We start from the raw sequence: 27,507 nt of genomic DNA on the forward strand, positions 1-27,507 counted from the left end.
TGTAAGTTCAAAAGTGACTCAAGGGACGGTACAGTGACATGAGAAATGCAAAGAGGGTGGAAGAACAAACTGTATACAAATATATACCGGGACATCATTTTATTTTTACTAACATTTCTACTAATAACCTGGCTATACTTTTTGATTAACGGTTGAGAACTGGAAACACCGTTTTCTACCCCCTTCGACGACCGGAGTTTGGTGATACTGGCGTAAAATACAAGCAAATCACTTTACTAGGTATAGGAGGGAAGAAAAGTAGTTCATCCATTTACGTAAACTAGGAAATATCACGATTTTGAGTTTGATAATTTTCATTAGGTTTTTCTTTAATCAAAATACAGTACAGTATTAACAATAAGTGTTTTTACTCACGAACTGAGCTATCCATTCGGACGTATTCATTATGCAGTGCATATTAGCGTACAATATAGAGAGTGAATTTAAATTGAAAAATAATGATAATATGTATATTTAAACACATATTTGAACATGGTGGGCGTCCATTTCGATACAGGATTCAGTTCTTTTGTGCATATTATCTCACTATAGACTATTGTACCTAATTCCAACTTCGTACCAGTAACACATGTTGAAATAATTCTGTACCAACTCTATGAAAGAGTAACTTACTTACTGTAAATTCAATCTTCATTTCTGCCCAATCCGAAAAGATAAAATTACTCAGACATGCTATCTACTGTCCGTCTCAGTAGTTATGTCGTAGGATCGTAGAAAGATGGGAAATCACGTGACAGTTAATTGCTTAACGAGGCCCTTTTATTTAAGTTATTTTAAACAGTTGTATAATATTATGTAGACGTCTAATTTCTAACAGAAAATGTCTTCAGAAAAGAGCTAAGACAGCTCACCCACTAGCCTAGCCTTTATAGAGGGGCGAACAGAAGAGGGTGTGGGAAACCGGGATGCGACGTAAGCAAACGGACGCACAGTATCCTGTTCAATATTGAAAGCTCTTTCTTCAGTACTGTGATCGTAAGACGACTTTAACTCCATATCCGGCCTTGGATCTGTGTGGAGGACGGTTGAACTTCATTAATAGAAGAGGTGGGAGTGAAGTACATTAAAAAACTTAGGTACAATAACAATTGAAGTAAAAATAAACTGATATCTCTGTAAATAAGCATACATATTATGTAATTAATACTAAGATGATATAGGCTTTGTAGGCCTATCAGTAAGAAAGTGACGCAAAGAGAAAAAGTAAATAAAAATTAATTAATCCAGTCTTAATAATCGTCATTAATGTCGCCACAACAATAATTACCATTGTGATAATCATAATCACCATCGTTACTATTATCACAAAATAAAAGATTTGGCCTCAGTATATTGTTATCGTCCCAAAGCAAAATGTTAAGAAAGTTTGCTTTCTACAGATAGACCTGATAGGTCTTTTCCTAGATATTATTATTATTATTATTATTATTATTATTATTATTATTATTATTATTATCAACATTAATATCTTCATTATGAGTACTATTATTCAGATTTATATTGAAAGACATTTAGAAAATATTGTACATTATATTTTATTTACAACAAGGTGCAATTTTAATTATTTAATTGAAAAGAACTAAATAACATCTTACTTGCAATGAAAATGATCTGGATATTAAAATAAACAAATTTAGGACGATTGGAAGAATAAGAAGGAGATTAAGGTATAAGACAAGATGAGAAACGCAAATTAAATTTGATAAATTCATAACAATCATAATCTTGATTTACTGTAGCGAATCAAAGGCAATAGCTAAAAACAAAAAACAGGTTACTAATTAAAACTTCACAGATAAACTTCCCAAGACCTCTAATGGGACACTTTCGCATAGATAGGATAAGAAATTAAAACAAAAGAATATTCGTCCTTAAAGAAAAGCAGTGAATATAACAAACAGGAGTGGAAATAAGGAAACATTTGGAAGAATGGATTAGGACTATATTATTACCCAAAGAAGCTATAAGATATAGACAGATCTCCATTCCTTTATCATCCCATAGCATTCCCCAGTCGCCGGCTGGCGATGCGAGGAGGGAGTTAGTCTAGGAACGAGTGGATTGTCTGCTTCAAAACCTGGATACTCTGTGAATCTTAGAGTAGTCAGCTGGTATGGGTTGGAATGCACCTAGCTGCGGATTTAGCGCAGCTGTGACCAAAACTGATTACATGCGACAGGCAGCCTATGAAAAAAGGAGACGGAGCAAAGGTAGTTGTAACGAAAACTACAACCAGTGGTGGTTCCTTTACTAACATCTTGATCAATCCTGCGGATAAAAATCTCAAGCTTTGCTGTATCAATAACGTCACTGCTGTCAACAAGAGCCAGTGAATAATATACGATTTTTCTTACTTCTCCTTTTAACCTTCCTCTTGAATATAATCAGGAATTTTCTAAATTCTTCTCTCGATACTTGGTCGAGAAATTCGTAGTTTTTCAAAATTAAAAACTTCTTATGGACAAGTTATTTAAGCTATTTTAATCATTACTCTTTTGAGAAATTCCGTTCTGTTCTGTTCTGCTTTAGAGCACAAGATATTTCAAACCCCATTAGGTAGCTGACTTCCTTACATTTATTTATCTTATCTTTCTCTTCCTGGCTATGATTTAAGGAATGTCAATTCCTGGTGTTTAACAGTTCGTTGGCACATAATATTGAATCGGTTTTTATACAATATTATTATTAAATGAATGACTAATAAATAGTTACCGTCATCCAAAGATAAAGAAGATTGAAATTGAGATAAACCTATTAATTTTATCCTTCTAGGGAGAAGATCTAAAAATATCAATATTCATGCACGTACAAAAGAATTATAGAAACACATACTTAGTGGTCAGTAATAATAATAATAATAATAATAATAATAATAATAATAATAATAATAATAATAATAATACATTATTCAGTTCAGCATGGCAATTAATGTTTCTATACTCCTACCGTTGAACCGTTGAGCAAAGTAAACATATTACATTTTGTCCGGCAGAACAACAAAGAAGTTCTCCTTCTCATTCTTTACGAAACCACCTCTTACTGCTTGTAGGGACAGAGTTTGTAGAGCGACATGATACCGCCACTGCTTGCCTTCAGTACGTGAATGAAACACACAGCAATGTACAGGAAACTCCTCATACCCGTTTGAATGTCTGTGATTACACGATATAATAACGACACCCGCTTTGGTCACCGCTGGTTTAGCGTAATTGCTGTCTTAGATGGTAGTAGCGTAAGGGTTCTCTTCAAGATGATGATGATGATGATAATAATATTACTAGTATAATAATATTAATAATAATAATAATAATGATAACAATAATAATAAGGATAACAATAGTAATAATATAATAATAATAATGATAACAATAGCATTAATAATAATAATAATAATAATAATAATAATAATAATAATAATAATAATAATAATAAAGTCAACCACGTAACGCCATTAGACATATGGGGCATGGAAGTATGATTCACATGCTTTCCTTACCTCGACACGAAATAGTAAAAGTGATGAGCACCACACTTTGACTGCTTTTTTTATCCCTGGAAAGAGTCTGTACTCAATTTGACAAAAGACTAAGTACGTCCCAGAGCCATCGTGAAAATTATGATAAAGGTTATTCCTCTGCCACCTGCATACGAAATCGGGGACCTTCTAGTTCTCAGTCTGTATCTCTACTAACTGAGCTACTATAGCTCCATTCATAATATTGAAACATACTTTTATTCTAATTACAATTTTCCTGATGCATTGCAAATTACTCGTAATGAGCTATTTAGCATATATACGAATTTAGATACTGTTTAACTTTTAGAAGATTGCAAACTATTCGTTTTAACAAACGATTAGTCTTAACGTGATGCAAAGTTTTAGGTTTCTTGCACTATGTCATAGATTTCAAAGCATCATAACGTTTTAAAGCTACTTGGGGCCCATTTGTTAGCCTGCACTCTCTTACTTACTTATGGCTTTTAAGGAACCCGAAAGTTCGTTGCCGCCCTCACGTAAGACCGCCATCGGTCCCTATTCTGAGCAAGATTAATCCAGTCCCTACCATTATATTCCACCTCCTTCAAATCTATATTAATATCATCCTCCCATGTACGTCTCGGCCTCCCCAAAAGTAGTTTTCTCTCTGACCTCCCAACTAGCACTCTATATGAATTTCTGGATTCACCCTTACATGCTACATGCCCTGCCCATCTCAAACGTCTGGTTTAATGTTCCTAGTTATGTCAGGTGTAGAATACAATGCGTGCAGTTCTGCGTTGTGTAACTTTCTCCATTCTCCTGTAACTTCATCCCTCTTAGTCCCAAATATTTTCATAAGCACCTTATTCTCAAATACCCTTAACCTCTGTTCCTCTCTCAAAGTGAGAGTTCAAGTTTCACAACCATACAGAACAACCGGTAATATAACTGTTTTTATAAATTCTAACTTTCAACTTTTTTCAGAACAGACTGGATGAAAAAAGCTTCTCAACCGAATAATAACAGGCATTTCCCATATTTATTCTACGTTTAATTTCCTCCCGAGTGTCATATTTGTTACTGTTGCTCAGGCTACACTCCCTACTAGAGAAAAAATCTTTATAACCAGCATAACAGATAGATTCCATATGCCTTTCTCTTCTCTGATGATAGAATCGACTCACAGCTCCGAAAACTTAAGAAGTTTTTTTTTTTTTTAATTTTACATAGAAACCACTCACTACACTTGTGTAGCCCGGATTTGTGCGAGGCGGGCCTCGCACCTCGGACGTCGCATGCGTCGGTTCAGAAAAACCAAGGCTTAAGCGTTTAGATTTGTACACAGAAGTATTTAATTAGCTATGTACTCATAAGTGTTTAGATTTGTAGCCTATTTTTATTCTTAAATTTATTTATGTTTCTATTTTTGTTATCTGTAACTGCTACTACTATAGCCTAGATGAAAACTCATTTGTAGTTCATAAATATTCATTCATCATTCATCCGTATATAAAATTAGCTCTACAATCAGTCTATTTTTTGTGTCATTTTCTCAATATCTGTCGGATATCGAACTTTTGTTTCTCCGGATTTTCAACTTACTGATTGAAAGCTGGGTCTCAAACTGAAGTAGTAATTCCGGGAGAGATGCCCCACGGGGAGAGTCGCCCCACCCTCCTTTTCTCCTTATCTCAAAACCTCTAAGGAATCGACCTTGGGACCATTTGTTTAATTCGTATACGACCCTCGAAGGCAACCAGTGCAATCTTTGTGACGGTTTTTTGTGTGTGAAAAGTGAATAGAAAAAGGAAATGCTGTTTTTCGTAGGCTTTGTTATAGGGGATAGTTGCCGAATTTGGACCGTTGCCTAAATTGGACCGCAGTTGTATTTCCATATATAGAAGTATTTCAAACATTTCATTTGGCACCACTGCTTGCTGACGCTGCCTAAGGTGCTCATCTTGAAGTTCGGTGCGCTGCAGCCATATTAGCGAATAGGATTGCCGTTAACGTATTTTGGTGTTTTCGCTTACAATTTTTACGCTACGGATCTTAAGCTTCTATATAAAGTAGGAGTAAGTAATAACAATTTCTATACTATACATTACAAGTATTTTTTATTGGCTACTATCTGCGTGTTTTAAAACTAGTTTTTAATTTCATGTGTTTGTTTAGTGATGTCTATTTGCATAAGTGAACAAGTTGCCTAGGTTGGACCTCTGCGCGTTGCCTGGATTGGACTGGTCCAATATAGAAAACTGTTAGTATTTTTTTTCAACATGAATATAAATCATTATATTATGGTCAACGTTAAAGAAAAAGTAGCATATTGGGGGATTCTGTGTCTTTATGTTTCCAAGATGTCAAAAAGGGGAACTTACCGGAAATGAAATGATGCTTTGAAGATGGCGGTAGCAGCATAAAGGAATGGCGACTATGGATTCAACGAGTGTGCTCGCGTATATAGAGTGCCATAGACTACAGCAAAGATATATGCTGATTGCAAAAACGCTTTCCAATGAAGTACTTCGGAAGACAAGCAACCTTCAGTTGAGATATGGAAAAAATTATTGCCGACCACATTCTCTTGTTTGAAGAAAGGTTTTATGGGTTGACAATCAAAGATATGCATAAGCTTGCTTTTGATATCGCAGGAAAATATTATGTTCCCTACACTTTTAACAAGGAGAAAAAATGACCGGAAAGAAGTGGTTCTGTGCTTCTATGAAGCGAAACTCAAAACTTTCTTTCCGTCACCCAGAAGGAGCATAAATGGCCCGAGCTAAGGAGTTCAATAGGGACAGTGTTATCCAGTTTTCCGACCTGCTGAAAAAAAACTGTCGATGAGAATGGTATCACAGCAAATACTGTGTTCAACGTTGACGAATCTGGATATACAACGGTGCAAAAGAGGCAACAGAAAGTTATAGCTCAGAAAGAGCAACACCAAGTTGAAGCCGTAAGTGGTGAAAGAGGTGTAAACACCACAGTAGTCTGTGTTGTCAATGCGGCAGGGTTCTTTATACTGTCACTGGTAACTTTCAAACGTGGGAGGAAATCATATCAGCTTTTTATTTTTTATGTCTACGTTTCCTTATTCACAGGGACTTTCCAATTCTATGTAACATTTTGCATTTTTTTTTTTTTTTTTTTTTACTTTTCTTTGAGTCTTCCTCTAATTTTGAAATAGGCTATGTAACCGAGACAAGCAACTAACATAAAACTACTTCAGTACAAAGAGAAATATTATGACTGTAACAATCAGCTTGAATGCAATAGTGTTTCTGTAATTAATTTATCTTGTTTTTCTTTAATTTCTCATCAAAGTTCAGAGAATTGTGTAACTTCTTTCGCCAAATATTAATAGCTGATACATTTTTAACGTAAAATTTGGTGAATTAAAGATATTTATAATAAATACCCTTCTTCTACTTATTTGTTTACTATTACTAATGTATTTTTGCGAGGTCCAAATTGGGACACTATGAGTCCAAATTAGGCAACCGGTTTCCCAATTTGGACCATTTCCATGATTTTGGTTTTACCTTTTTATATTTATTAGGAATTGTGTAATTTAAAATATAACACTATAGGATGAAAGTGCATAGAATGTAGAATGTACTAGAACATATTTTGATTTAATTTAATCATTATTAAAGACATGGGATTAAAAAACAAAAAACTGGTCCAATATAGGCAACCTTCCCCTAATATTTATAATTTTTCAAAATTCGTAATTGGGATAATGGCTATGTATATGTTGCTTAATCCAATATATTTGACAAGTACATGCATTGTACTCCATTCTAAAAAAAAAATTAAGTAATCGTCCATTACGGTTGCCCTTAAATACATAAGGCGTAATGGTCATGCTAAAGGGAGAGATGCCCCACCTGTTCGAGGGAGAGACGCCCCATGTACTTAAGAGTGATATTACAGTACATAACTAATTATTATTAGTGTCCTTGCTGAATTTATTGGAATTTTAATTGAATTATTATATTGGAATATAATTATTATATATTAGAGGCCAATAATTTTTAAAGGATGACCAAAACTTGCTAGAGGATCACATATTTTCAAGAGGTGTCCAAAGTTGAAATCCATGAACATTTTAAGGAATACCGGTATTCTAAATTTGTTGCAGCGACATTTTCAATAGGTGCCCAAAGTTGAGGGCCTTCAAAATTTTAAGGGATGTCCAAAGTTATGTTTGAAAGACACATTTCACGACCAAACGTTAGTCAATGCAATCCCAGAGATTTCTTCAATCTTACTGTAACTTTTTGGGGAATTGGGAATTAAGAAGCATCGCACTGTTATGGAATTATTTAGAGAACAATCCACCGACTGAAATCTAGTGGAGTATTCAAGAATTATCCAATGGCTGCAATTCTACCTAGAGCGAAACCTGGAGTTACCTGTCAGGCAGTCAGAAGGATCATCCATCTCTCTGAAGAGGTCAAGGTATGTCGAGACAAGAAGTCAAGCAGTATTTTGACCTATTGGAAACAGCTCTATGTGAATGCAATTTGTAGGAAAGCCACATAAAATAGAGGAAAGTGGCATCCAACTAAACAAATTTACAAGGAAAAGTGGTTGAGAAAAAGGGATCCAAAGATGTTGAAGTCTAACTTCAAGCGAGAAAGGTGGAAGTGATTCTGTCATAACATGTTGCAATTCGTAGGGAACATTTCTTCTACCGTCAATATTTGAGACGAAAAATGGAAGTTTTTTGACGGATTCCCAGCAGAAACGGGGGTTTATATGAATCCAAAATCGTCCTATGTCCCATCAGAATTATTTATGAAGCGATTGAAGGAAACTTTACTCCAAGAAAGAATCCTGGCAAGATTCCCTTAATTTTGGATGAACATTCAGCACATTTAGATAACATAAAATGCTAGAATGAGGATAATGAATCACAATTGTTTGCCTACCAACCTATGCAACTCAGGCACTTCATTCTCTTGATTGCTCACATTTTAAGTCTCTCAAGCATTATTTCAAGAAGAGAATCACAGCAATGGATGGCTTATAAAAAGCAAGCCTGACTATCCATCTAGAAAGCTGCGTTGGTAGTAACAGAGAGGTCATTTGGATTTCGAGCCAAAGGTTTCTATCCTTTCAATCCAGATGCAGTTCCTGAGCACCTCTGCAGTATTTATGATGCATCAATCAACAACACAGCTGTAAGAATTCCTTTCTGTGCCTCTTCAGGAAATCTCAAAGAAAAGAAACTTTATCGGCTACAAGTTCTAATGATAACTGGATAATAAGTTGTAATTTCGGCTCAAGTGCCACAATAGCAAATTCAGCAACAGCGACTCCTTTCAAATCCCTTCATGAAATAAACTATGTGACAGCAATATCTTTTTGCTGTGAACAAAAGAAAGCGATCTATAGAACGCGTTACAGGTGGAGATAAAAATGGAAACACCATCTTTGAAACCCTCCCAGTTCCAAAAAGCTCAAAGTCAAATTCTTCAAAATCTTGTAGATATAGAAGACACTTTTGGAGAAAATATGAAGAGAGTGTCGTCAAATGAAACAAAGTAGATAGTTCCTACTTTGTTGAGTGCCTTGAAAATTTTATCAAATGCAGGAAGTTGTTGATTGGATTCAGTGACTTTCCTGCAAGAAGTTGCGTAACATGTGGGCTAAGTGCCATATATGTGATCGCACTGAAAAACGAGCTCAGAAAATGAACTTATTGGAAAAATAAAATAAGCAACATTATATAGTGTTATTTATCAAATTAATAGTTTAATTTTGGAATTACCACAGCGGGGCATCTCTCCCCTATATGTGTGTATATTACAGTGATGTCGTATCTGATTATTTTTATTTTGCCACTTGTTGTGTACGAATTATCGATTATTTCATATTTTACATAAACCTTTAATGTATGTTACATGCTATAACACAAGACTAAAGTATCTGCTTTGGTTTGTTTAATTTTTAAACGATAAAAACCTTAAGTGGGGCAACTCTCCCGGAATTACCGCCCGGATTTGTGCGAGGCGGGCCTCGCACGTCGCATGCGTCGGTTCAGAAAAACCAAGGCTTAAGCATTTAGATTTGTACACAGAAGTATTTAATTAGCTATGTACTCATAAGTGTTTAGATTTGTAGCCTATTTTTATTCTTAAATTTATTTATGTTTCTATTTTTGTTATCTGTAACTGCTACTACTATAGTCTAGGTGAAAACTCATTTGTAGTTCATAAATATTCATTCATCACTCATCCGTATATAAAATTAGCTCTACAATCAGTCTATTTTTTGTGTCATTTTCTCAATATCTGTCGGATATCGAACTTTTGTTTCTCCGGATTTTCAACTTACTGATTGAAAGCTGGGTCTCAAACTGAAGTAGTTCATGAAAGCCTTCTCCAGCGTCGTATTTTTCACCAAAGATCTTTTCAGATATATCGGGGATCGAACTCATGTTTTTTCGGTGAGAAATCGTCACCTGATTAGAGTGGGAACATCTCAGTGTTGAGCTTGGCACCATCTTGCAATTAGTTGTTTTGAAAGATTAATTATAAAAATAATATACGAGACGGTGATAGTTATCGTGTGTCAAGTGCTTCCCCTCTGTTCACGTGTAGAATTTCTTATCAGAGATCAATAAGTCAGGTTTTTTAAAAACGAAATATCCTAGCAGTCGAGACTGTGCAGATGCTCTTTGGCTTTCCGAAACTCGTCTCAGATAAAGATCAGGGAGCAGGGAAGAAGTAAAAGAAATGAACTCGTGTCCAAACATACTGCAACAGACGTTCGAATATAATTACTGCCTGTGCAAACACACAATTCTTTTGAGAATTCTCGAAAATTTTAATTATATCGTCTGTTAAATTTCACAGAATATAAAAGTTTTGCTGCAAGACGGATCTATACCGCGTTTTCTTTGGAAAAAACGGTTTGAACTATTTGCACATACATTCTCATTATACATTTATTCAGTGATTACTTTGTGGAAATGTTTTTCGACTGAATTACATGAAGACTTGAGTGCAAGAATATAATTGCAACTTTCTAGCTAGCACAGTTATTGAGTTGCCATAAGAGTTTTGAGTTTCGTAACTATATACAGACTTATGCAAACATCTGGCACACTTATAATTTAAAAAAAGATATATCAACCTCTACTCAATACGAAATACCCATCTAAAAATTTATAATTCCCAAAGTAGCTATTGCATATAAAATATTATCGATATGTATATAGACGACACATTTATAATTTTGCGACATGATTTGGACAAGTTATAGACCAATCTACTGTCTACCTCAGTAATCAAGTTGCTTTGATTGCTCAGTTAACAAAGGGCTAGCTTCAAACGACCAAGGATCCGAGTTCAAATTCGGTGAAGGTAGAGTTATATTCATGGCGGACAAAGCCAGGGTTGTAAGAGTTTTTTCTTCTGAGGTTCTCTCGTTTTTACTTCGTCAATCCACCAATGCTCTTCCCTTTAATTATTTTCTATGTATCCAAAAATAAGGCACCACTTGTGTTAGCGTAACGCCGTGCTCGTCATCCGCCATGGTGGGTGTATCTCGCAGTTTGCCCGATTGGTAGATAGCAGTAGCGGTAGATTCTAAGTTACTCGTATTTACATATGAGACACCGAAGTTCCTTAGATTTGTTCTTCCCTGACGAAGGCATGGCGAGTCATGTAAACCTGTAAGGTACGGCAGACCACCATTAGAAGTATTGTATAGGAATTTGATGCCTTGAGAGTAGTGCGCAGTGTGGTGTACCGTGGAGCCGTCCTCGCCATGCAGCACAATCGGCACGCAACTCGTTCCATCAGAGGTGTACAAAAGTCTACTTGGACTGAAGTGTTTAGGGCAGTGGTTCTTAACTTTATTTTGGCCAAGATCCAAAGTGTCCTAGGTGATCAACTTACGCGACCCGTTTACTTATTAAACAGTGCTACTTTAATAAGGTCATATAAATAAGAGAAGAAATTAAATTATTAGATTACATATAGGGTAAAGGTTGGTAAATTGTGATACTAATAATTTTATGTTAGTTCTTTTTGAGAATGTTTTACAATTTTACTGAGCGAGAGGAAGATCGGTTTTTTGCGTCAACGTATTAAGGGAATGTTCGTGGTCAAGTTTCTGCACAAAACTGGTCCTCTTCTCGCTCAGTAAAATTGTAAAAAATTCTAAAAAAAATGCTATAATAATATTATTAGTATCATAAAATTACCAACCTTTACCCTACCTGTAATATTTCATAATAAGCAATTATTATAAAATGTAATCACATCTCAATACTGGGGAAGTATGAATATAACAAGTAATATGTAATAGGTCTAATAATTGCAAATCAAAATGCTTTATAAAACAAAAAGTTATATATATAATTTGCATTAGTTCAGTGTAATTCTTCGTTTAGTACTAGTGCTGAAAGCTCTTTTTTAGCAGGTTATTTTACGACGCATTATCAACAATCTTAGGTTATTTAGCGTCTGACTGAGATGAAGGTGATAATGCTGGTGAAAGAAGTCCGGGGTCCAGCATTGATAGTTACCCAGCATTTGCTCGTAATGGGTTGAGGGAAAACCCCGGAAAAACCTCAACCAGGTAACTTGCCCCGACTGGGAATCGAACCCGGGCCACCTGGTTTCGCGGCCAGACGCGCTAACCGTTACTCCACAGGTTTGGATGAAAGCTCTTCATTTATGTATTTATTTTTCGGGAACTTACGGTGACCCATCCCAAAACCCACGCCGATCTATGTTCGGATCGCGACTCATAGGCTAAGAACCCCTGGTTTAAGGAATGCTCTATATACCGCCCGGTAAGCACCTTTATGTCTTAATACCAGAGTAGCCAACATCCGAATATACAATTTACCATGTAAATAATATTTCAATGTCACATACTCTTATTACTTATTAGATATCGATATACATAGAAACCTGACGAGACGCTAGGACACAAAGTTTACTGGAAAGTCACATGTATTTGAATGCTTCCTTATATCACCATTATTCCAACAAACTCACAGTAATTTTGATTTTAGTGAACAGGACTTGAGCTATATGTGACGAGGACAATATTAATTTCGAAATATACTTCTGAAAGAAGTCTTTCGTAAAAACGGTTATTCTAGTTATGAGGTTTAAAAGACATTAAAGAAAAGAAGTAAGGAAACTACACGCAATATGCCAGGATATTTTTACTTGTCCTACAAAAACGTTTAGGACCATTCTTTATTTTCTTTTCTTCAAATATCATTTTTGTTCTTGAAGAAATATCACATTAGAACTTCAGCTGATTAAGTTTACTTCGACGATTACTCAAATTATAAAGCGAATGTCAGGTAATTCCATGGGAATTCTCGGCGTCAACTCGTCAGAATAACACCTCGGTATCACCGATTTTGTAACTAACATCGTTTATTTATAGGCTACTTAAAGGCATTTGACAAAATATCAAGACCGATACTATGGAATATTAAAATAAGCAGAGGCATACCACTACACTTAATAGACGTTATGATAAGTACAAAGTGTATAAGGTAAAACACAAATAGAAATTACTTTTTAAAAAGTCAACAATATAGGCCTATTAATAGTGATGTGAGACGAACTTCTCCTTTATCAACCGCTTTTTTAAATTTATATAGGCTATATATAGGTAAAATAATCAGAATTTGGAAAAATGAACTGAAAGGAGGAATCACTTTGATAGGACAAATAATTATGGCTATGATGATGGCAGATGATGAAATGTTATTGGCCACAAATTAAGAATACTTGCGAAGAATTCTGTATTGATTCAACAATAACTCTTCTCGGGTTCTCAGCCAGGTAAGTTGGAGATTTGCTTCCAAGCTTTCGACGGCTAGCTCTGCCATCTTCTTCAGGGAATGAAGTGAAGAAGACGGCAGAGCTAGTCGTCGAAAGCTTGGAAGTAAATCTCCAACTTACCTGGCTGAGAACCCAAGAAGAGTTATTCTACATCAAACGCCGGGAAAGCCTCAAGTCATACATTGATTCAACAATGTTTTCAAAGAATTTAAAATGGAAATATCCAGCATAAAAACAAAAACTATGATCTTCAAAGACACATACCCAGTTTAGATCCAAGATAACTTTGTATAACTAACTAAGGGGCAAGTATCACATCCATATATTTAGGTTATAATGTCTTATGCCAAACTGAAGTTGATATAAATAATAAAATAAATAAATTTAACCATATAACAGGAACAATATAACGCACTCTTATAAACACTCTATGACAATAGCCTACGAACTCTCACATTTGGGTCAGAAACTGGACACTAACGGCAAAGCATACATCCAGAATAAAAGCAGCAGAAATGAGATTCTTTAGATCAGTAGTTGGCTGCACAAAACTTGACAAGAAAAAAAATACCGATATCCAACAAGAATTAGAAATACAGTAGAAATAAATGAAATAATAAATAAAAACAGAACAAATTGGCGACAACATAGGCCTAGAAACAGGATGACGAAAAGCAGAATCCCTAAATTAGTGATAAAATACCAGCTTAAAGGCAGAAGAAACCTACGTAGGCCAAAGAGGAGATGGTCCGAACAATATGGAACTGGAACGGATTAGATTAAATGCTAGTCCAAACCGTGAAGAAGAGGAAGAAGAAGAAGAAGAAGGAGAAGAAGGAGAAGGAGAAGAAGAAGAAGAAGAAAAAGAAGAAGAAAAAGAAAAAGAAAAAGAAAAAGAAAAAGAAAAAGAAAAAGAAAAAGAAAAAGAAAAAGAAAAAGAAAAAGAAAAAGAAAAAGAAAAAGAAAAAGAAAAAGAAAAAGAAAAAGAAAAAGAAAAAGAAAAAGAAAAAGAAAAAGAAAAAGAAGAAGAAGAAAAGAAGAAAAAGAAGAAGAAAAAAAAGAAAAAGAAAACGAAAAAGAAAAAGAAAAGAAGAAGAAGAAGAAGAAGAAGAAGAAGAAGAAGAAGAAGAGGGTATGACCAATTCCACCGACGGTATGAAACAGCTCATTTAATACTACGTTATTAAAGACAGATTAAAAAGTATATAAAACAGATAATGAAAATTGCTAGGAATGATTCTCTTGGCTTAAATATACTAATTTTAACTAGAGTCTTTAATATGTAATAATTGTTTCCATTGCTTGTGCATACTTTTCGGACAAATTAAATTAACTTAAACATACTGTGGGTGCTATGCATAGACATTTCGCTAGCCCGCGCTACGAGCGAGCTAAACTAGCCCCTACTATCGAGTGATTACTTGTACAGGATTCATATCTTATCATATCGCTAACACTGGTTTATGAATACGAAAAGCGTTAGTTCGCTGACCATCCACCGGAAGCCCGCGCTAAGAATGTCTATGAATATGGCCCACTATCTTGTTTGTAGACTGAATTAGACTGATATTCAGAAGACCAGTGACCTTGTACCGAAGCAATTTGGAGCAGATTTTCTTAACATAAATGTTTAATACATACAGAATGCTGTATCTGCTATTTATACTGCACCATTTATTTTTTCTGATTCCAATGCTTGAGTCGTCCGTAATCGTACATTCTGGTTCCAGCGGCAATAATGATTATTTTCCAAGGAGAATCGAACCCACGACTTGAGAGCAAGTGTAGTTAGTGAAATGTACAAGATGCTTTATATGGTCCAGTCTAATATGCTTATCGTCTGATCTGGGCCTGGCGGAACCATCTTGATGTGTTTCTATAGCAACATTGTTTGTCGACATGCATAAGCAAGTGTGGCTTGACAAGCTTGTAACATGGAAACCTGGCCCAAGGAAAAAAAATTGAATGTCTGAGCTTCAAGGGACATGACGTAAATCTGCAATATGGCGAACAGCATTATTTGTATTCCCTCCACGTGCTGCACAGACTGGGAGGATCAGGGTTCGATCCTAAACTGTGCTTTGTCAAGGAATTTCTCGCTATGTTAGTCATAGTAAAATAAGAGATATACTGTAAAATTCTACAGTACAATAAGTTCTACATTTTATAACCTATATTAGTCTTCATATACGTATTTGTTAGCCTATTCTCTATTTATCATCTAGAATCTAAATACTACATTGTCTAGGGTGACCAGATTCACCTCGATAAAAAAGAGGACACAAAGCTTCAAGAAGGAGGACATTGTTCGAAAAAGGAGGACAGAAGATAGGCTACTATGTACAGTAGTGGAAAAAAAAAAAAAAACCGGACCGTTCCTTTTAGCTAATTTCAGAGCCTTGTTCACTCCAGAGCTAGATAGACTGGTAACTAAGACTTTCGTGGTTCGAATCCTGCCTGGAAAGGAAATTTTTTTTGTTCCTTATTCAAATTTATTCCCAATACTTTTCGATTGCAGCGATAGTTTACTACTTAATTAACTTATTATTCCCAGAACATTAATTTTATCAGCAATCGAAAAGTATTGGGAATAAATTTGTATAAGGAACAAAAAAAAGTTTCCTTCCCAGGCAGGATTCGAACCACGAAAGTCTTAGTTACCAGTCTATCGTGCTCTGGAGTGAACAAGGCTCTGAAATCAGCTACAAGGGTCGGTCCGGTTTTTTTGCCACTATTGTACTTAGATTTACTTATTTCTTTTTACTTGGTTATTTAACGACGCTGTATCAGCTACTGGGTTATTTAGCGTCGATGAGATTGGTGATAGCGAGATGAGGTCCAGGATTCGTCATAGATTATCTGACATTTGCCTTACGGTTGGAAAAAACACAACCAGGTAATCAATCTATGAGAGGATCGAACCCACGCCTTAGCCGACTGAGCTACGCCCGTGGCTATTTAGATTTACACTTGGGCCTATATAGTATTTTAAATTAGGTGAATATCTATTTTATTATAAAATATTTACAGTACAGATTTAGGCTTATATCATACTTAAAATTATGTTAATATATATTTTACTACAAAATAATTATGATAAAACCTAATAATAATAATTTTACTGTTAGCTACATATGAAAGTCAAATTAAAGTGGACAGAAAGAGTATATTCCATCGCTGCTGCTGCCACCTACAGGCAAATTACTTGAAAAAGGCGTCAAATCAGATAACTTCAAAATATCATGGATACAAGTTATGAAAAGGAAGACATTTCTCGATTTTTTTTAATCCGTCCGGACTCCGGACAAAAGCCTGCAAAGGAGGGCATGTCCGGACAAGAGAGTACATCTGGTCACCCTAACATTGTCAACTTGTTCAATGATAGCAAGAAATATAGCATTTTCTTTCTTAGGCCTATATGTCTGAGTTCGTAATCAGAATCTGAGTAACTTCCAGTTAGCTATGGATACTTTCAATTCTAAAAACGAATATCCACCACTCCGATGACTGATATGGTTACTCTCGAGCGTGATATGTTTGTTTCAGTCGCTTATTGTAGACCTATGACGTTGTCGTCGAAGTTGGTGACAGTGTGATGGTATTTTGGTGAGATGAATCCGCGAATTCGTCATGAGATTATCTGACATCCATCTTTTACTCGGGGAAACCTTGGAAAAAACTTATTTCAGGTAATCAACCCTTAGCGGGATTCGAATTTATTCCCGAGTGCAGCATCGAAACACAAGTATGGTGTAGGTTATATATATCCTCGAGCATGGTGAATAAGTGACCGAACATGTTAAAGATATTTTCAATTGGCATGGCATGAATACTCTCGAGCATTTTATGGTTACACTCACCCACGTCATAAATATCCTCAAAACAGATATAGATATCAATAAAACTATTCTGAATGTCCTTCACTATGGAATAGTACATTTGAGCAAACTAAGAATACTCTCGATCTAAGCTTGATATACAGGGTGATTCAGTGACTATGTTATAAATTCTTAGGGATGATAGAGGAGACAATTATGAACAACTTTCATATAAGAACCTATGTTCGGAAACGTTCTGTTTCATAGTTACAAACCTAGATATGTTAATCAGTGTAACCAGCTAGAATTGAATTCAAGGCCATCGTTTTGAAGTTCCGTTGCAGACGACCGTTGTGTGTCTTTTTATAATCTGCTTCAGTTCGAACGTCATTTGCAGATAAGGCTACATTTTCAGACGTTTGCGTAAAATATTCCAAACAGTGCTGTATGGCATTTGCAAAGTTTAACACATTAGTATTGCTAATTGATAACAGATTTTCTTTAGCTAGGTTTTGGCTTTCATGAACTAAACAAGTTTCAGGAGGGATGGAGAGTATCCAAATTAAAGGAATGGATCTTAATCTGTTACTTTTTTTATTTCAAAACTAAAGGGATTGTGCTAACAAGAATGGCCTTAATATTCTTTAATTTACCACTACTGCTTCTTCGATACATTCCGCTTAGTCATTGCATTACTTGCCACTTCACTGACATGGCTAAACTGCTGCAGTTTAAATAGTAGGCTAACCATTGTAATATATTGTGCTTCTCTCTGCCTCTATCTTCTGTCTCTCTTTCGCAATTAACTAATGAATCAGTCATTTCTTAAAGGGGTTTATTCAATTTTCTTTTTGCTAAAATCAGTTAAGAACTCTATCGTATTCGTCTTACTTTAATATATCTGTTTGTTAAGAAAGGGCATTATTCCGTGTATTTATTAAAATATAAGCAGGTTTCAGAATAGTCACAGAACATTTGAAAGGTCTCTATTCCTGAAATAAAGTCATTTTTATGGTGATAGGATTGCTGTTCTAATTTCGGAATAAGACCCTATTAGAACTAACTGGTTCAATTATCCTCCTGAGTCCTGACACATTTGTTGTTTTATTTTTAAAGTTCAATATAATTCTACACTTCAAAAAAGTCACTGACATGAGGAAAACTGCTGAAAAAATTCTACAGGTTACAATAGGGCACAAATGCAGGTATATTGTAATATACTTTGGGTCTCTGCACATACATCTTATATCATAATCATGTATGAAGTATACTAGTAGGGCTATATAGTGAGAATCACGTAGGCTACTGTAAGTGAAATTCCTATTAATCTAATTTGGCCGTCTCTTTAATGTTGCCAACTAATACCAGATATCACCAAAGAAGGTAAAAATCACAATGCTACGTACTGAAATAATAATAATAATAATAATAATAATAATAATAATAATAATAATAATAATAATAATATTAATAATAATAATAATAATAACAACAACAATAATAATACAGTATTAACAATAACAATGTCTTGCTTATTTACCACATCTTATCTTTATGTTACGAGGTGTTTCCTAAATGGTATATTTTCCTACTGGACTTCTCGCATATTATGTTGGTAATTAGGATTAGTATGATCTAATATTAAAATATATTTTGTCTGCCAACATGAAATTCATTGCTTTGACTTTGACTAGACAGTTTACGATTCAGGAGACCTAACCTAAAACTATATTTACTTGCTTGCATTGCCATCAGTTTTCTTTACTGCAAACTGAAATTGTTGCTGCCAACATAACAGTTAGAAAATTACTGCTAGTTGTAGTATTTGTCAGTACTCGAAATTCGAAACGAAGTTGGTAAAAGAAATTTTTCTACTTGACATTAATCGAACAAGCAATAGGACTTCTATTGCGGAGTTCAAAACGATACTGACTCTCCATGATGATATTTGACATGACACTAATCATCCATTGTGCGATAGAAGAGATTCGAACTTACTTAGCGTCAAAACTGTTTCTTAACAATTCATTAAAACCTGTCTCTTAATTCTAGTCAATAAATGTAGAGAATGAAACTGATATGCAAACGAGTAGGCCCATTCAGGCGAGTCAATTTGAGATTCGAGCAAAAAAGACTGCAGAACAGTAGGCTTAATATGTTTTGATTCAATTAATAAAACTTGTAAGAATTTTTTTGTGAAAATCATGCTAAGCTAGAAAGTAACAAATGTGAATATACAAAATACTATACCAATAGATTATTTTATATAAAACTTTCCTAAAAGCTTATAACTTTAAAAGTGCTAAACTTTTTTAAAAGGTTCTACAACTTATATGACGGATGGCACCGGTTCGATACTGGTATCATGTCTTCGTCAGCATCTGTTGTAGTACTGTCAACACTTATAAAGTTTCCAGTTTTTAAGAAAGTTTTATATTGTTAACGAGTGTTAAAATAAACTTAAAAGATAAATGAATAATTATTTCAGTCACCGGTTTACCTCAGACGGTAGCGCGTTTTCCTGCTGATCCGGAGGTGCAATTTGACGTGGGATTAATTCTCGCCTGTGCTGATTATCTAGTTGGGGGTTTTCAAGGTTTTTACCCAACTATAAGACGAATGTTAGGTAATCCCTGGCGAATCCTCAGCCTCAGCTCGCCAAATATCATCTCGCTCTTGTCAATTTCAGAGCGTTATATAATCTAGTAGTTGATGCAGCATCGTTAAATAACTAACCGAATAAAAAGCAATTAGCCTATTACAGTAGCTATTAGAAATGGATTGGGTAGCACTAAAGAACTTGGATTCGAAAAGAAATTCTTAGAAAAGTCAAGGCTTTTTGGTACCGGTATACAACTTTGATATTTTTTTTTATATTCCTGAATATAGTTTACATATTCATCCTTTTGTAACATACGTTGTAGTGTCCGTTCGTGTACGACACCTTTGACATTTGTCTGTCGGTAGATCTTCATTTAGATCGTCAACCTACCTCAGTCTTTATCATTATTTTTTATAACCTTAGTAAAATTCTGGTAGTTTTTGACCGGAGACAAATCATAGGCCTATCTCTTAGATCTTGTGGAAGTCCTCAGTGCCCGCTTCACTATTTCTACGGCTCCCAGAGGAACTGATCTCTGGATTTATTATTATTACTATTATTATTGTTATTATTATTGTACTCATCAGAGATTTATCTCTACTACATTGTTGTCTTGTGACCCGAGCGGCAACGTGACCGTAGCGCGGAGCCTGCCCGCTTGTAATTGGTTCAATAAAGCCGCGGGGGTTCCCCAGCCCTGGAACATGTTTTCCACGTAACGAAGCCACTTAGCTGCGCGCATCTTGCAGGAGAGTCCGCGCGTCGACACTCGAGTACATGCGCGTGCCAAGAAATGATTTATACGTTTCGAGCACATCGAAAATCGTCGCTGACAAATATAGCTTTCCTGTTACAGTCTAGCATACGTAAGCAGCGCTTATTCAGTTCTCAAAAATAGGGTTTCGTTATTTCGATAGAATGAGACTGCTCTTTTATGATATATAGTTTAAAAATAAAGGTCGTTTGGCTTCAACTACCTAGGTAAGCACATCTAGACTGCTGAATGAATAGGTTCTCGATATTGAGTTAGAAAAATGTTGGTTAGTCACTATTAAATTTGAGCTATTTTGATCAAAAGAGTCTAACACAGATATGTTATTCGAACTTAAGAAATTTCAGTAGAAGTTTTAAATACCAAAACTAATATCTCACTTATCGTGACCATAATATTACCCTACATCACACATAATTCGTTGTAATAATAACTTAGGCCTATATAGTAGGGTGGAGTGAAAATATGAAGTTCATGAAATCAAAATGTAATACCAGGGAAAAGTTGTGGAATGATATCATAAAGAACAATGCAAAATATATTTTCTCTAGATTAATATTTAGAGGTGTCTCAAGAGCACCATATTTTGAAATTTTCACAAAATTTTGAGGTTCAGAATTTTTAGAGAGAGAACATTCTCCAGTAATTTAATCTGAACAGGATACCGGGAACAAGTTAAAAAAATACATGTTAAAAGACTCGGCATGTTTTTGGCCTCCTGTTGTTTCATCTTGAAGTGTCACAAAAACCTCAATTTATAAGGAAATTGGAAATAATCACAAAACTCTTAGGCATGATATAATTAATATAATAAAATTAATGGAAATTCATTCTCTTTACGTTGCAGGGTATTTAAATCAGAATATCTATAATTAATACAAGAAATTTGACCTTCTACCCTATATTCGCAATGCCAGAAGGGCTGAACCCATCACAATTACCTACCTATCATGACGTAATGAAATATTATCTATAGGTAAAAAATGAATTAAAATCTGGCTTCAAATCGAAAGAATCTACTGTTGGAAAGATTTCATAAAGAGCTGCTATCAGAACTAAGGAAACCCAGGTAAAGGCATAAATTCCGAAAGTCAGTCATACAAGAATAATACAACTGATTCGTGCTTACCATGATCAATACACAAACTTAATGAACCTTTGTAAGAACGACATACCCTAATGACGACAACCAAAATGACAACATTGCAAAATTCAAAGAAGAAGTAAAGGAACTATTTGATATATGCAGTTGCAAATGCAAAAAAAAAAAATTAATACTGTAGGCTTAATTGTGATAAAGATCGCCGTGTTCCAGAACAAGAAAGAATGTTTTACTAGAGCAAAGAACAGAAAGAAGGACGATAATTGGATCTGTTTATTTAGTTACCACTCAGAAAGAAATGAAAAAGAAAACAGGAATAAATTCTAACTAGAAAAATAAATGGGCTGAAATGGAATTTTTGCCATATTTTATGTAAAATACTAGTATATATTTTTTTCCCTTTGGATCCCCTCAAAAATACTGTATACTGCAACCACAATTCAGAGTCTTCCAAATAAAGTTTAAATATGTGATTTTACAGCAATTCATTAGCTATGTAGTCTAATGAAAAACAAAATTAATGGAACAAATATACGAGGCAAAAAATTATAATTACTTTAAGAAACTTCAAAGCCCTTTGGGCACATCAAAAATTGAATATAGAAACTCCATGTTTTTTTACATTCCTTAGTTAAATGAAAATACAGATTATTGCAACTATTACATTTAGAAAGCAGATAATAGTAATATACGTTACAAGAGCGGTATGTTGACGTTTTCATGTTCGAGGAAAGGATTGAAAAAGCGAAACGTAGTTGAGCTTTTTTAATTTCCGAGAACATGAAAACAAACATACCGCTCGTGTATCGTACATTATTTTGTGCGAAGATCGTTTATTACGTACCTGAAAGACGAATTTCTAATTAGTTGCAATGAAATCTCCATCTTGGTTTCTGTTTAATGACGGCAACTTTAGAAAACAAAAATATCTATACTCCAGCAGGCCGTGATATACGTCTGTCTTCCCCCCCCCCCCCAGTCTATAAATGCGAACTTAAAACAAACGGTATGGTTATGTAATGATTTATTTTTCATTTTTAATTTTAACAATATTATTTATATAACATATTGCAGTAATAACATCGGCATCTGGAATCTCGTTGATTTTTTCACGGCTTCCTTAATGTTACTTGTATCAGGAATGCAATAAGTTTCGTGGAGTAGTAGACTTTACTTAATTTTTGCAAATATTTAAAAACAATAATTAACATTGCAATTTAGGTGAAATTGCAGTGGTAAGTTTCCAATTTATAATTATTACTATGTTAAACGTCTCTAAAAATAATATGTTAAAAGCCTAAAGCAGTAAAATGAATGTCGCGCTTAAGCGCTAAGAAGAGGGAAATTGTTATGTGTGTTACGTTGGGAATACTGAATGTGGTATTTCACACTTACCGCGTATTGGTTGTGTGCGGAAAACAAGCAAATACGCACGATCTCGCACAAAAATCAATTGCATGTATAGATTCACTCTACCCCATTATATAGGCCTAGGTTACTCTGTAACATAGTATTTTAAGTGCGATGTTAGAAGAACTTTGCTTAATTACTATTTGATTTATTCAGACTTATTTTGATTTCATTACGGATTCACAGACAAACATCATTTCGGAAATAGTCAAATAGTATAAACACAATCAGGAAACAGGCAATTACTTTACAATGTATGAAACATATTGGCATACGAAGTGAAAAGGATTTTGATTTACAGATACTCAGCAACCTATGTGAATTATCGCAATCAAATAATTCAAGCACGCGTACTTGCTAACAGTAACAAGCAAACCCATTAAATGTCTAAAATATCGACATAGAAGAGTTTTCATTAATTAATGCTTGAGTTGTCGTGAACACAAAATTCCGTCACACAGATACCAAAACGCAATTATCATAAATGTTTATGGAACGACAAAACCTGTAATTTCTTTGAAATGTGGGAAGCAATATTTTTGTGTCTGCATACTTTCCCACCATATTTTATAGCCTTAATTTTCTCAGGAGCTTGAAGTAGAACTTTGTTACTGATTGTGGAATCCGCAGTCGTAGTTTTGATTGTTTTCTAATTTCTGAATATTTCTTCTTTGCACATACCTATAAACATTGTAGAGTCTGAGTTGGAGGCCAGACCTCAAATATACCGGAATTCGAAGACTCTCATCATTATAAGTTACTATTACAGCTTCTACCAAAAATTTAAGGACACCCCTCTATAAGTGATGTTTCACTCCTGTCCTTATACTTATGTGAAATCCCTTGATGTTTATACAGGGACCAAATGCCTGTGAAAAGTAAAGTTTTTACTGCAAATCCAATCTATCTTCTCCCCCCTACTACCATTATGTAATGCACAACACAATGTCAATACGGCGGTTGCTGTCGTCTGCGATACAACGAACTTTTCTGTTGATTTTCGAGTTCGTCATTTTTTCCGGTTATTATATGCTTATTTAAGTTGTGTTAACTCTCGCTAGTGGTTTTATACTCTATTTTATCCGTCTTAGTATTTATTTTATTATTGCAAATATTTTTGTTTTATCACTATTATTATTATTATTATTATTATTAATTAATTAATTAATTAATTATTTTGTATTACAATCTTTGTATCATTTCTGTCACGATTATTCTATTATTATTATTATTATTATTATTATTATTATTATTATTATTATTATTATTATTATTACTACTACTACTATTATTTCTATCATCAGCATTATTATTTGATCCCTGTAAAATTTATGTAGACTACTGGACTGTACCCAAGCACGAGCATATGCTCATTTCGGGTATCTATTCATATGTATTCATTTCAAATGTAAATTGTAAATAAATTTGAATTTGAATTCCAAACTGTGGATTATATAACAGTTTGTGTACTATGAGTTTATTGACAACTTTCATATTTTCTAGGAAAAAAATTAATTACTCCAGAATGGGTTGACTTAGATCAATGAATTTTGGAATGGAGTTAGATATTATCTCCAGTCATTCTTCCACATCTCTATAATCTGCGACCTCACGTCCACACTCTCTGAATTTCGATATATTTTCATTTTTTTTTTCAAGGAAGAAATCCAACCTTACCACTCTTGTAGCAAACTCACAGCTGATTACTAAAAACGGAGGGAATAAGTCGATTGATCAATGTTACCAACTCACAATGTTATTATGTAAATGGCAATGACGGACCCGGGTCCATTTGCTGCGATTTATAAGCTCAAGAGAATTGTAGAAAATGACAATTTTTCCTAAAGGAAAAAAAAAACTGAATTATAATGCCTGCACGAACTATCACAAATTTTTAAACAAAAAGCAATAATTGCACAAGAAGTCTTTCAGATATGTCTAACTCTATTCCAAAATTCACCTATCTCTTTACTTGCTTCAAGTTATATTTCCGTGTTTTCTCTAATCGTTTGTGGATTTTCTCCTAACAAGCAGCTGATGTAACCCGTCAGATTCCAAACCCTCCCTGTTATACTAGACTTTCCTAACGGTATATCGTAGAGCAAAGCTAAAAAGTAAAGGCGATAGTGCATCTCCTTGCTTTAACCCGGAATGAACTGGAAAAGTGTTATACAGAAAATGGCCTATACGGACTCTGCTGTATGCTTCACTGAGACATATTTTAATTAATGGAACTAGTTTCTTGGGAATGAGTCAATAATAATATTATATAATACTTCTCTCTTAATTGAGTCATGTGCCTTTTGAAATCTATGAATAACTGATGTACTGTGCCCTTATACTCCCATTTTTTCTCCATTATCTGTCGAATACAAAATATCTGATCAATAGTTGATCTCTTACGCCTAAAACCACACTGATGATCCCCAATAATTTAATCTACATATGGAGTCAATCTTCTCAAAAGAATATTGAACAAAATTTTATACGACGTCAACAAAAGTGATATTCCTCGAAAGCTACTACAGTTAGTCTTGTCCCCCTTCTTAAAGATAGGTACGATTATGCACTCCTTCCATTGTTCTGGTACAATTTCCTTTTCCCAAATAGCAAGTACAAGCTTATAAATTTCGTTAGATAATGCGCTTCCACTCTCTTGTATTAATTCTGCTGGAATTTGATCGATACCTGGAGACTTATAATTTTTCAGATTTTCTATCGCAATTTCGCTCAAAACCTTATTCCTCTGCTGTGGTAGTGCCAGAGAATCAGTCCCATTCCGAGGCTTATTTGAAGGTTTCATAACAAACTGTTTTTTACGGTGATGGGTTGTTAGCCCTTCGTCCAACCCCCAAGCTGGAAGACCACCCCTCATCGATTGTCCGCGAGTGCTTATTCAATATATTCACACATTATGTCGTTATTTGTCAGAAATGTTTCCTTCAAAAAATGCGTTTAAATGCAAAAGCGTTGAACGAGTTGCAGTTGCAGGACTGAATAGGCCCATATGTAATGCACTACCTCGAAACGAAGCAATCGTGGCGCCCAGCGGTTTCAGAAATGTTTAAATCTCCCCCTTTCAGCTGCAGAATAATTTAACTTCAACTTTTTTAATGGAAACAGATTTCAGAGAATAAGGCAAATTCATCAGACATAATAATATAATATATAATTTTCCATTTCAGATAATATGTGAGACAATGAAGAAGAATTAGGTAAGTGCTCTTAACTGTACCAATTTAATTCTTTCGGAATGTAAGGCCGTGGAGATTGCTATCTGATGTATTGCTTCTACTCGGCTGCTTGCATGGTGGAGCCGCGAACAAGATATGCCGGTGGCGAAATTCGATGCCTCATTGTTGCGGCGCTCACAAAGCATGAATAGACTGCGTGACCTCTGACAGAATCGAGCCCAGTGTGCGGCACACTGCCATTGGCTACCTTGTGTGTGTCTCAAAGTTTCCTATTAAAGAAACATTTTAGCCGAAGCTTGTAATCATATAATGTATTGCAAGCATTTTTCATTTGACAAAAATTGCAGGTTCTAAATTAACACACAAAACCTGTGAACTGACCATTGAAAGTCTGAAGAAACGCCATATTTAATATACATATTTATAGCTTTTACTGACGTTATTCAATAAAGAAATAACAGTAAAACCGAAATTGTACAGAAAATTAATTGTTGGGAGGTGTTTTCTAAAAGGTTCAATAATTTGTGAAAGAGTAGGCCTATATTTTCCTCCTGGACCACTTGCACATTATATTGGTAATTTGTAAATTAATATGATCTAATATTAAAATATATTTTGTCTGACAACATGAAATTTATTGCTTTGACTAAACAGTTTACGATTCACGAGATCTAACCTAAAAATATATTTTGTTTGATCATGTGAAAAGATTAGTATAAAGTCCGAAAACCGAATACCACTTTGAAATGTATGCTTAAGAATACTTACTTTTAATAATTTTGTTATTATAGTTATATTGCTGTCTCCGTGCAAATAATTCCTTCTTCATTATCCTCTTCCTTCAGTTCATTATACATAATATGAACTATAGATTTCTGAAGCGTAGGCCTACTCTGAATGGCACATGCTTTCTTTCTTGGAGGAGTTACTGCTATGCTATTTTTTTCTCTTTGACATTATTATGATAAGGATCTAAACATGAAAGAAATTAATTAAAATGTGAAATGGTATTTCTATCGATTACCCAAGTATATGTATCACACCAAGTAGGCCTATGCTATATTTATTAACATTTACCTGACTATAAACTTGAATTGTAACCACAACGCAACGTAACACAGAGGCTAAAATAATTATTATGTATTAATATTAATACTGGTATTAATTAATTATTAGTATATTCAAATTTCACTAGCTTCCAGTAATCGGTTTAAAAATCTAGAACGATTTAATCTTCACAATTTGCATTACCGACAACTGCTGTCACTGCTGTC

This window comes from Periplaneta americana, chromosome 2 (genome assembly GCF_040183065.1).
Source record: "Periplaneta americana isolate PAMFEO1 chromosome 2, P.americana_PAMFEO1_priV1, whole genome shotgun sequence".
Taxonomy (NCBI): domain Eukaryota; kingdom Metazoa; phylum Arthropoda; class Insecta; order Blattodea; family Blattidae; genus Periplaneta; species Periplaneta americana.